The 12,018-nt window shown below is 45.6% G+C and overlaps 1 long non-coding RNA gene across 1 annotated transcript in view; it reads right to left on the bottom strand.

The window, feature by feature from the left end:
- The window catches only part of LOC138515741 (uncharacterized), a 119,165-nt gene that overhangs the window by 32,360 nt on the left and 74,787 nt on the right, over positions 1-12,018 (bottom strand). The window contains exon 2 of the long non-coding RNA XR_011282163.1: positions 5,690-5,770. This is a non-coding gene — a long non-coding RNA (uncharacterized lncRNA). The remainder of the gene's footprint in view (positions 1-5,689; positions 5,771-12,018) is intronic.

Raw genomic sequence — 12,018 nt, forward strand, 5'->3', positions numbered from 1 at the left:
GGGTTTGGGTATGACAGTATCCCTTCTGACCACAGTAGCCAATTAGCACCACATTACTGCAGTTTCCCTTGAACTGTCATCTTGCAACAACATTGTTCTGATTTTTCAGTGTTCATTCAGCCTGATTGTTTCAATCCTCCCATTTTTGCAATGCATTTTTCTGCCCTAATGCCACATATGTGACATGCTTCTGTCATAGATTACAACCCACATTGGCCCACATTTATTACCTTGTTATGGGAATGATTTGAACATTCGGGCTGATTGAGTAAGGGCCTGCTCACATTAATTTTTAGGGCCTGTATGAATGTGGAACATGATTGTTGTTTCCTGTCACATTGAAGTGACCAACCATTGATGTATCCATCTGCCTGCCATCACTGTATTATTGCACACTGGATGTGTTGCACTGTGTGGCACATGCGTATTTTGTCCCACTATTTTGCATTTTTCATCTCATCATGTCCATCTCACATGGATGGGTGACAGTACTCATTCACTGACATATGGCTGTACTTGTCAAATGTACCATGGCTATGCTACGTGCCATCTGTGTGCTGGCATGTGTCATGTATGTGGATTGCCCATGCCACTCACAGGCTAATCTGTGATGCCAGTGCTAGCACATGTGTTGATTTTCCATCTTGGAGTCCTCAGTGTCTGCTTTTTGCCTCCCCTTCCAACTCATTGACAGTGCATGCATGCCAGGGTTATAGTCGTGTGGGACATGTGTTGTTCATGTACTGGATCTCTGCCTTGTCAGGCCTATGTGTGTGCTATGGTGCTCATGCCTGTTTCCATTTGTTGTCTTTCATGTTTTTGCAGGTGATGACGAACTTGATGCTGTTGAGGTGGAGGAGATGGTGCAGACCCAGGAGGAATCTCAGCCACGACCAGGCACCAGTGGAGGACGTGGTGTGGTGGTGGGAGAAAACCCTATCCTCCTGCAGACCATACTGTCCACGGGTGTCTCTGGGTGCACCTCCCCAGACCTCTATGATTCAGGTGCTGAATCGGACAGTGGGACTTATGTGCTGTTGCAGGTGAGTGTTTCTGGCAGGGATGCTGTTATGTCCAACCCACCTGCACCGGGGGTAGGCCCCTCTATGGGGATGTCAGTGTTGGTAACTCCGCCTTTGGCGGTTATGGATGCAGGGTCACACTCCACTACATCTAATCCTGGGCCAGCAGATTGGAGGGTTAATGCAGTCCTGCAGCCTCAGGCGGTGCCAGCACAGCAAGGTGCAGATCGCCTTGCCCCAAACAGGTGTGGTGCCCGCCGACGCGGTGGCCGTATGCCACCAGGCAATACTGTATGGGAAAACTCCATTTACAGTATAGCAGCACAAGAGGGAGCATCGGTTGAAATGATGGTTCAGGCAATGGAGAGGGTAGCCACTTCCATTCTCCCACCTGAAAGGCAGATGGAGCAACAACAGCAGGCAACAGACACCATTTGCCAATCACACAGGGAAGACATGTTGGCGTCCAACAGGGACCGACGGGCGGCACTGGAGACTCTACGCGAAGCCATATCTGTAGAGTCACAAGGCCACAGGGAAGCCCTGAGGTTAGAACTCCATTTCTTCAGGGAGACTCTGGGTGAACTTGAGGCTTCCCAAAATTTTAGGTCAGAACAGCAGCTGGAGCAGCTCACACGTTCGCTCTCAGCTGAGCTGCAGGCAACTTGTGAGGAGATCCGGGCATCACGCGAGGCCATGCGTGCAGAAATGCAGGCAACCCATGAGGTGCTGCATGGGGACCTCCGTACTATCATCCTCCAGAATGAGACCTTCCACACCCGCATGCTTGCTGCCATGGAGGACCATACCAGGGCTTTGGGTGGGCCGCCTCCCATAGCAACGCCACCTCCTGATGTAGCAGCAGAGGGTGAAGAGAGCGACAGCAGTTCTCCCACATTGGCGTAGCCGTGCAGGCCATGAGCCCATGGAGGTATTTTTTTTCACAACATCCACGCAGGTGGGTGTTGGTGTGCACCCTGTCCTCTAACCTCCTGGGTGGCCTCCCCCCCTGGTCCACACATGGCCATTTTTTCTTTTTGTATTTTTTTTTCTTTTTTACAGTCTGTTGCCTTGTGTGGCTCCCGTGGGCATCCACTGTGTATTCCAGCTGGGCACATGCAGGCTTGTCCTGTCTTTGGGTTAGATGCTTGAGTTCATGACACACACATCCCTCCTGCTTCCCCTTTCCATGGGCTTGCAAAGGGTGTGACCAAGTGACAGTGACTTGCACAGTGACATTGGGCTCCCATGAGCTGTGTGGGCAGTCTGTAGTCAAAACTGTATGGACATCCCTAGTGGGGAATGTTGTTGTATTGAACACTGCATGGTGTATTGATATGTGCTTGTGCATCCATGTCTTCCTCCTTATTCACAGGTACCTTCTTCATGTCTTCACAAGGCTGTCTCCTTTGCAGATGCAGTTCATGTTGTATGCAGTACACTGACACATTTGCCTGACAGCAACACTCTGCAGTTGGAAGGGGTCGATGTGCTTGCTTATTCAGGTTGTAAGACTTGCACTACTTTGATTTTGTACTGTCATATTTTGCCACTGTTTCATCCTGTGTTGCTATATTGTGTTGCTGGTAAGTATTTGTTCATGTGTGCTGTTTGTTATTGATTACTGGGAGCATATAGTCTGTGGCCTGTTTACATTTGGGCAGTGCACTTTGTGACACTTGTGTCATGTGTTGTGCATTCATTTGGTTGCTTTCACATTGCATGACATGCCATGGTGTGTTTGGTAGCTGAGATGGGGAGGGGTTTGGTGACATAGCACTATTTTCATGTTGTATTTTGCAAGGGTGTAGTCATTCATGCAGCATAGATGTGTGTCTTTTTGTGACACAGCATTGGTTGTCTTTCAGTAGGTAGGGATGCACACAATGTAACACTTCCAGGTGACCAATCTCAGGCTCGTATGGTTGTGACAGTTGACTGTCCCTTATGTCATCATCATTGATTGTTAGCTGGTATGTGCCAGGGCTGTGTGCACTCCACAGGGGTGTGATTTTAGGTGAAGTAATTAGTCACCAGCTGCGTACGGGCTGCCTCACCACATGCCCTTTCCCCTCCCATGCGCAGTGGCCGTGCATGTGGTTGGGGATGTGGGGGCACCACCATGTCCACCGGCAGGCCCCGGCAGGTTGCAACGTTGTGCAGGACACATGCTGCCACTATGATCCTGCACACTACTGGGGGCGTGTATAGCAGCTGCCCACCAGAGCGGTGAAGGGAGCGAAAGTGTGACTTCAGCACTCTAAATGTGCGCTCCACTATGCCCTGGTTTTCTATATGGGCTGTGTTGTATCTTACCTCGGATGGTGTGGTGGGGTTCCGAATTGGCGTCATCATGTGGGTGCTCAGAGGGTAGGCACTGTCCCCTGGGGAGGTGAAGATGGGAATCATTATTGGGGTAGTGACATTACTCAGTATCTGACATGCGTGCATGTGCAGAGGCATTTATACTCACCAAGCAGCCATGTATCGCCATGCCGCCCAGCTTCTAGGTCCCGGATTAGGGGTGACATTCTGAAAATGAAACTGTCATGGGTGGACCCTAGATAGTTGGCATATACTGAGGTGATGATTCCCTTGGCATCACATATTACCTGCACGTTGATGGAATGCCAGTGCTTGCGGTTTCTATAGATGTGCTCAGTTGCCCTGGGAGGACGTAGAGCCACATGGGTGCAATCAATAGCACCTAGCACTTTGGGGAAGTGTGCCACCCCGTAAAAGTCCTGGACGGCAGCCTGCCTTTCTGCAGGTGCTCTGGGCATGTATATGTGCCTGCGGACTGAAGAGCGTGCAGTCATGATGGCCAACACCTGGTGTAGGCAGCGTGACTACGTGGCCTGTGACACCCCCCCACTATGGCACTTGTTCGCTGAAATGGACCAGTGGCCAAGAAGTGCAGTACATTGAGCACCTTTTCCAAGGGGCTCAGTGCTTGGGAGCACAGGGTGGGTGATGTGAGGTCATCCTCCCACTCACTCACCAGGTTGAGTATTATGTGTGGTGGGGACCTGTACCTCCCATAAACCTGGTCATCAGGCATCCCAAAAAGGCTGGTCCTGGGTGTAAAAATTCTGGGCCTGGCTATCCTCCTCCTCCTGCGGCGTCCCACGCCACTGCTGCGAGGAACGGTATATTCATCGTAGCGTCTGAGCTTGTTTGTTGTTTGTGCGCACTTTTATGCTGTGCGGGGCCTTGTACGCCAGCTTCCTGCTGGCGTACGTGTTTCTGGATTAGCACGTCTTTTTTGGCGCACGCGTTTCCCCTGTCCGATTCCATGAATACGTGTTGTAGATGCGCGTGTGGGCGTTCCGCGCATTTACCTCCTGTACTTCCCCCGTAACGCCCACATTTTCATGCGTTGTTCCCCATTCCGCGTGTTACGCCCACTTTTGTTGTGTGCGCCACGCTATGTGCGCTTTGCTGTGTGCGTAGCGCATGCCGTTTGATGACTTGTGCGCCCACGTGCGCCACGCACGATTTTAGCGCACATCCCAGGATTTACACGTGCACGGACTTCCATGAATCGATGTGCGTGGCTTTCGCACGCTTGCGCTGCGAATTTCCCTCTTGCGCTGCGATTCGCACGCTTTCGCATGCTTGCACAGCGATTTTCGGCGCACATTAATTCCATGAATCCGCCTGTAAATGTTTCCAGATGTGGCCATAGTTGTTGTTGTTAGTTTGTTTTGATGGAAAGTAGGCACATGCGAGTCATGCAAAGCCTGTTTCTCTTAAACAAAAAAGACCTTCAGCATGCAAACGACTGATGCCCGGTGTGCCCAAAATTCTACCCTTTCTATGTGTTACTCTCGTACAGTCATGCGTTCTTTGAAACTACAAACGGCTGCATAATAAAACCTCAATAAAAAAAACGAAAATAAATATCTATTGATGCTACGGTACCTGAGGTGTTCACCAAATGAATTATTGCAGAAATACTGCATGCAATACACTTTGCATGATTATGATTTAGAATTCCAGGAAGGAATTCCATATATTTGTTGCCTCCACTCAAAAGATGGTGTTAAAAGCATGTTCAAATGTTTTTGTCCTTTACGTGGAGGATTGTGAAAGCACATTTTTTCAACTTAAGGGACAAAACTCTACTGGGGCGGGCCCCTATTAAATCGCGATCTGGCACTCTTAGATGCCCACATGCTCATCCCCTTATTCATAATCCACTGAAGGGTTGTTGCTGCCGCTTCTCTTCATTTCCAGATGTTTATATCATATTTATTTCCATCCTCCAACCAGGGATGGAAACGCATTTCTTCGATTTTCAGTAAACATGGCATACAGGATTTAATGCTGAGCTCCATGCAATCCTATGCAAATAGGACGAGCATACTCGTCCTCGGCACTTAAGGGGTTAATGCCCCATGCCGTATTCATGATATGCTGCATGTTTGTTTTGTGTTCATCACCAAGGGGCAGCAAACTCTGAATCGTGCGAGAACCCTTAGATTACGCATGCAGTAACAGTATTTGCTGCATGCGGAAATCCAAAGCGGAATGAAGCCAGACTCATAATGAGACCCATAAAGCAAGTCTTCTTAGATGCAGCAACATGATATTGACTCAGAACTCTGCCTGAGCATTGCCAGGGAGGCGTTCCACTCAGCAATTTCCATAATGCATACACTCACCTGGACATGCACTGCAGCAGAATGAGTCCATCGTTGATCCCACGTGGTGGTCATAACGCTGTTAACCAGCCATACAAGCACCTGCAAGAACATGACACCAAGTGATGAATCAGGTATGGCGAAAGGGTTCCTATCCATTACATCATTCAAACATTTTAATGGGCCTCATTACGAGTTTGGTTGTAATTCAACGGTAGATCTTCCAAATGACTGGCAAACTAGATTACTACCGCCATTTGGTTGCGTGGAGTTACCATGGGATTACAAGTGGTGAAGGGCAGGGTAATTCCCCAAATCATTATGGTACGGTACAGAGTACAGTACATTCCTCTTTAACATCATATTATTAGAAACATCAATTCGGCAACAGTAAATAGAAGGGTGCCAAGATAAGTCTAGCCTCTTTATACTTGGAACGTGACATGGACCCTCATTCCGAGTAGGGCGGTAAGGGATACCGGGCACCGGTAAGGAGACTGGTGCTGGTAATCCCTTACCACCCTACTGCGAGGTCCCTTACCGGGTCCCTTCCTTAACGCCTGGTCTGACCAGGTGTTAAGGACAGGACCCATTAAGGGACCTGGGTGCAAATAACGGGCTTGGCATACGCCGGGCCGTTATTTGCGCCCTCCCTATTCCCATTGAGCCCTATGGGGGCTCAAATGGGAATGGGGAATGGTTTGGTAAATGGGGACTTACTGGTCCCTCCAAGGTCGGAATGGAATGGTAAGTCCCCATTGAACCAAACCAGAGTCGGTACCGGTATGGGAGGCAGTCATGGCACAAATAGCGCCATCACTACCACCATACTGTGAATGAGGGCCATGGTGTCGAGACCCAGCAAGTCAAACAGTGAGGTAATACAGGTTGGACATCAGGGTTCTCAAGGGAAGTCATCTGGTCAGTCAACTTTCTGGGAAGGCTTACTTTAATGAGGCTGATTTGAGAGTTCTCATGAACTTTTCATAATTAAGTTTAATTCTCAAGCAGGTGGGTAAATAATTCAACATTTGTGTGCCAGACACTGCAAATGCTTTCCGGTATGTCTTTTAATGTTGGGGTGTCAATAAGATTCCACTGCCAGATATACCATGTCTAGTTCGTGCGTAGGGGGTACAGAAGGGTGCTGAGGTACTTTGATTCTTAGTTATATAGGCTTCTGTGAGTGAGGAACAAAACTTTTAGGCAGATTTTGGCTTTGAATGGGAGCCATGTTAGTGACTTTAATATTGGAGTGATGGGTTCCATTTTGCACAGGTTTAGTACCCACCTCACAGCGCGGTTTTGGATGAGACTGAATGGGTGTATCTTGTGGTTGGTGAGGGTGGTACAATGTTATTACAACGTCAGCCTTTTAGTCGCAGAGTTTTTCCCCCAAAACATTTCGGCTGAAAAATGAATCGTAAAATATGGGGGTTTGGGTGGCTAAGGGGATACAAGGGGGGGAATAGGGACTAGATAATAGGGAAGGGTGGCTTGGGGGGAAACCCCAAATATTCTTTTTTTTTAAATTCGCTGAGTTTTTTCAGTCGAGGATATTCGGCAAAAAACTCTGCGAAAAAAACTCGGGTTGTAATAACATGGACCCGTGAGGGCTATGCAGATTGAGTTATGGTAGTCTAGCGTTAACAGGACAAGTGACCTGATATACTCGACCTACTGGGCCGTCTTCACTTAAGGGATCATTTTCTATGTAGAACTTTGAAGTATGCTTTGTGGGACATTTCATTGATTTGCAAGTTGGGGACATCTTATTGTTGGGAATGGAGGCTAGATTTTTCAGTGAATTGGAAGGAGAAGGAGAGGGCCTCGATTATCTAGCCACTGGATGTGGAGGGTGTGGGGATTACGGCACACAAACATGGGGTTTTCAGTCTTTTCAGGGTAGGGTACAGATATTATTTAGGCTGAGTCACTCAAGCACCACGCGCAGGTTGAACCGTTGAACCCTATTTGAGCATGGTCTCAGGAGATCAGGAAACTCCTAGAGAAATGCTTCAGAATGAATGCCAGGAGTCTGATGGGTGCATCAAAAAGCCAAGGATAGAGTGCTGATCTCTCGAGATGGCTAGATCTAAAATCACCTACATTAATGCAGGTGGTGCAATCAGTGAGGAATAAGATCCATTTTAGAGAGAGATCTTCGATGCCCATGGTGGCGTTAACACTGTCTTTTTTTTAAATTATTTATTGGACATTTGTATGGCACCTATACACACATTTTTCCAGGTGCCAGTCAATGAGTGTGGCATCAATCAGGGCATCCAAACTATATTAAGCGGGCACCACTAAACATATAGATCAATACTCATGATTTCTAGATACAATCTGACATTTGTTGTATGCCAAAGAGCCTGAATTGCACCTTTTCGGGATAATCACACAACAATAAAACTGGGGATCCCCTCCAGTGTTTGACAACACCCAGTAGTAAATACTACAACATATATTCATATAATAGTGATCAAGTAATCAGTACAGCTTGACTCTTTTAGCACAAGGTCTGGATTTTCATTCACAATGCTTCATTGATAGTGTTCTGGAGGCAGAATAAGTGGCTAATGCATTTCAGACAGCTAGTCCATCATCAGGGCTGACTCTACAAGTAATACACAATTCTACATCATTCTATTTAAACATTGATTAAAACACTATCTATGTTAGACTAAGTCATTATAACTAGCCATTTATTCCTTTCACAGTCCGCACCTTCGGATCTTAGGCAAAGGCATGGCCTCGCTCCAACTCACATCATATAACTCCAACAGTGGTACACAACACCCCTGGCATAAGAGTGCAACTACGTTTCACAATAAACAATTCAGACTGCAGCAACTCACATAACTATTTATCCTCTTACACACACACTCCTGCTTAGCTCCTACTATACCTTCTTCTGCCCATCCAAATGCCATTCAGACAAGGATGACTACCAAGGTCTTGGCCACCCTCTCATAACTTAATGGCCGAAATGCACACATACATAATAGCCCCTTCCAATGTTCCCATACTTTGGGCTTTGGTCTGTCGAAGGGCATTCAGCCACCAGTGTGTTTGGACCATCATTGTTGTGAAAGAAGCTGTACAAATGACAAAAAAATGAATGAATGCATCTATGTTTGTTTAACCTAATTTCATTTTAAGTGATTAAATAATAAAAATAAGATATTTGGCAACAAATACAACTGTACATAGCCTATGATATTTTGCTTTTATAAGTGATATACATGTTATACATGCAATAAAAGAAACATTAGTTCAATTCTAAGCACTGGGAAACCACTGTTTCTCTGTCTCAAAAAATGGATTAAGAGTGAAAAACACTGACAGATTATTTTTAGGACACTGGAAAACCAACAATGAATTTAGAGTATATAAAAACTGAAAACAGGAAATCTTATCTATAGCCTTTGAGCTTTGCTGCGCTCCCATTGGCCGAGCTTGCACTCATTGCTCAAAATGGGGCGTCTTGAACTTTGTAGGTGGGTCACAAACTAAGAATGCTCCAGCATGCCTCGGAATGCTGTAACATGTGTTATTGGACAGCTCCGGATTTAAGGTTCTGAGCTGAACACAAGGATGCTTAATAAGGGAACAAAGTTGAAAACACATGTTCCAGACTAGCCAAGGTGGGCGGTAATGGCATTATGATGGCAGCAGGTCGAGAAAGGGCAGAATTTAAGAAATGGGCCCTAAGCAACCACATAATAAGCAGTAGGCTGCCTGCCAGCAACAACAAAAAAGTAAGCACAAGCGTAAGGCAGGAAGGTGGGGCAGCAGAGCACTGGACAAGGAACAAGGAGAAGCAGGGGAGAAGCATTTACACAAAGGTGGATGTAGGAAGTGGAGGAGCAGGGCGCAGGTAGATGAGGGGAAAAACCATAGAAGGAAAGAGAGGGCATGGGGGCTGAATCAGAAACCATGAAACATGGTGGGTGAGCAGGGCTGGGGGGGAGTGGCACCTGGACACTTTGTCTCACAGAAGGGAGACTGGGACAATGGCTGTGAGGCAGGAGTGGGCCTTATTTAGGCGGTTAAAGCCAGCTCTGACATTATTGTTCAGAATGGAAGATCCAATGTCAAATATAATGAGAATTATTAAATCAATCAATTCCTTTATTTTGGCATGACTGCCAATAAAAGGTAAATAATACAAAATAAAACAACTATAAAAATAAACATCATACATCTGAAAACAGTGAATAACAACAGAGTGCTTAGCCAGCAGCCTTCCAAAGCACACAGACGGACTCAACATTTATCTAGACAATAACATTCTCTTATTAAAATCAGATCTTAAAAAGGGTGAAACTGCTAACAGATGTAGGCGAGGCACCACCTTTTAAAGCTCGAAGGGCAGATAACATTGTGGGTGAGTCTAACTGACTCCAGACCAGATTGAGCAAATGGTTTCCTATTTAAGGAAACCCGCGTCCCCTGCACACTATCAGAATGGCCAAAGCCTATGTGTAATTTTTAGGATATAATTGTATTACTGTAAAAGAAATACAGAGATTTCCTATTAGTTTACTAAGTAGTTCTTGGTTTTATGTATTCAGTAATTTTATTTTCCTAGCAGTCGCCAGAAAATGTCTCTGAGATAACCCAATTAGTATTTGACAATTCATTTATTTATCTAAAACAGATATTTATTAAAATTTTGAGGAGAAAATAAAATCTTGATCTGGCCCAATGCGTTTCGAGTATTGTTTTCACTCTTCACCAGGGGCAAAAATATTCTTTTCTCTTACACAACACAATTCTCTGGAGAAAAAAATGAATAATCCAATATTAATAAAGCATTCTAATACATATTCGTTTTCATTTGCTCATGTAGAGAAAACATAACTTTATAGCTACTAAGTAGAGGCACAAAAATGTTTTTTCTGTGTTGGTCATTATTTCATCCTTTAGACTCAACATCATTGTTTAACAAAGAAAAGGCATAGTAACCATGTACTGATGCAAGGTATCTTAGCAGGTAAATGACAAACAAATCAACAGTTCCTGGATTCAGTGCAATTTATAAGTTAACATACATCAGTGTTGCATCCACTGGTAAATAAGGCTCCTATTATGGCAAAAAACTGCTGTGGTGGCAGTATAAGTAGCCTGTCTGTTTACCTACATAAGAAGAATTTTTAGAAGGAGTGGCTGTGTTTTCTAAAGGTGTCCTCTTCTCTGTGGGCAACCCCACTCTGTTGGCATGATGGTGGGTCGTCCTAGCCTAAAACAAATAGTCCGGATAAGCTAGTGCATTTTTGGTGACAAAAATTGTCAAAGACTACACAGAGGGAATCCATGTACTTATATCTGTAATGTGGGACTTGTCTAGTCAGGCATCTATTCCTGCTGAGTCCTTAGGAGTATTCACCTCAACTCTAAGTGGTTGGATGTCCAACCCTATTGAGAGGGGAAAAAAAGGACAGAAAAAAAGGAATTAAATGTTGTCAAGGGTTTTGACCCATGTTGAATCAATAGACTGGGTAGATGTGGGGATGAGCTGTCGCCGCCCAATATTCTATCCCAGAACAAACTAAATCAATAGACTGGGTAGATGTGGGGATGAGCTGTCGCCACCCACATTCACGCCAGAATCCAGGAGAACAGCGCAGTTTGCGCACACCAAAATGGTTACCTAATCTGCCACCCACCAGTGCAAAGAAAGATGGTTCTGTTCAAAATCCGTTTTTATTGATGTCAAAAAGTTGCTAAAATCATGGGCACAAGACCACTCTAAAGATACAACCTTCTTGTGCGGGGTTCCACATCACCACTCTACTGTAAGGATGCCATCAAAACAATGTTAAGCAAGGATCATATACCATCAAGCAAAATCCCCTTTTGAAATGCATTAATTCAAGACAGATCCCAAAAATGGGTGCAGTACCTGCTTTGGACACAAACCGGCACTAGCGGTCTAAACTCTTACAGGAGAGCTGTCTTGCAGAACTGTGGATTGATCAGAAGGAGTCTTAGTTAATTAAAAGTTGAAAGAGTCTCTGTTCATGGGAGGCATTCACACCAGCCCTGAGCAGCAACAGCCCAGGAAATCACAGGTCTCTGTTAATCAAATGCAGAGTGGCCCCCCTGGTCTGTTGACCTCAGCCTGCTGGACCCAACACAATAGACCCTTGCAATTGAATGGGGTATGTTGATTTTCAGTGTGGACTGTAAACAGAGCCCTGCCTGGAAGGAGAGACATGTGTTTCCTGACTTACCCAGTTTCTGGGGGTGGGCTCAGACACTTTTGTGGAATCATATTGCAGCAAATATATGTTTAAGTTAAGTGCTTCTAAAATATTGTATTAAGCTTACAAAAATGTGCA

Source organism: Ambystoma mexicanum, chromosome 6q (genome assembly GCF_040938575.1).
Source record: "Ambystoma mexicanum isolate Mex_15411 chromosome 6q, UKY_AmexF1_1, whole genome shotgun sequence".
Lineage (NCBI taxonomy): Eukaryota > Metazoa > Chordata > Amphibia > Caudata > Ambystomatidae > Ambystoma > Ambystoma mexicanum.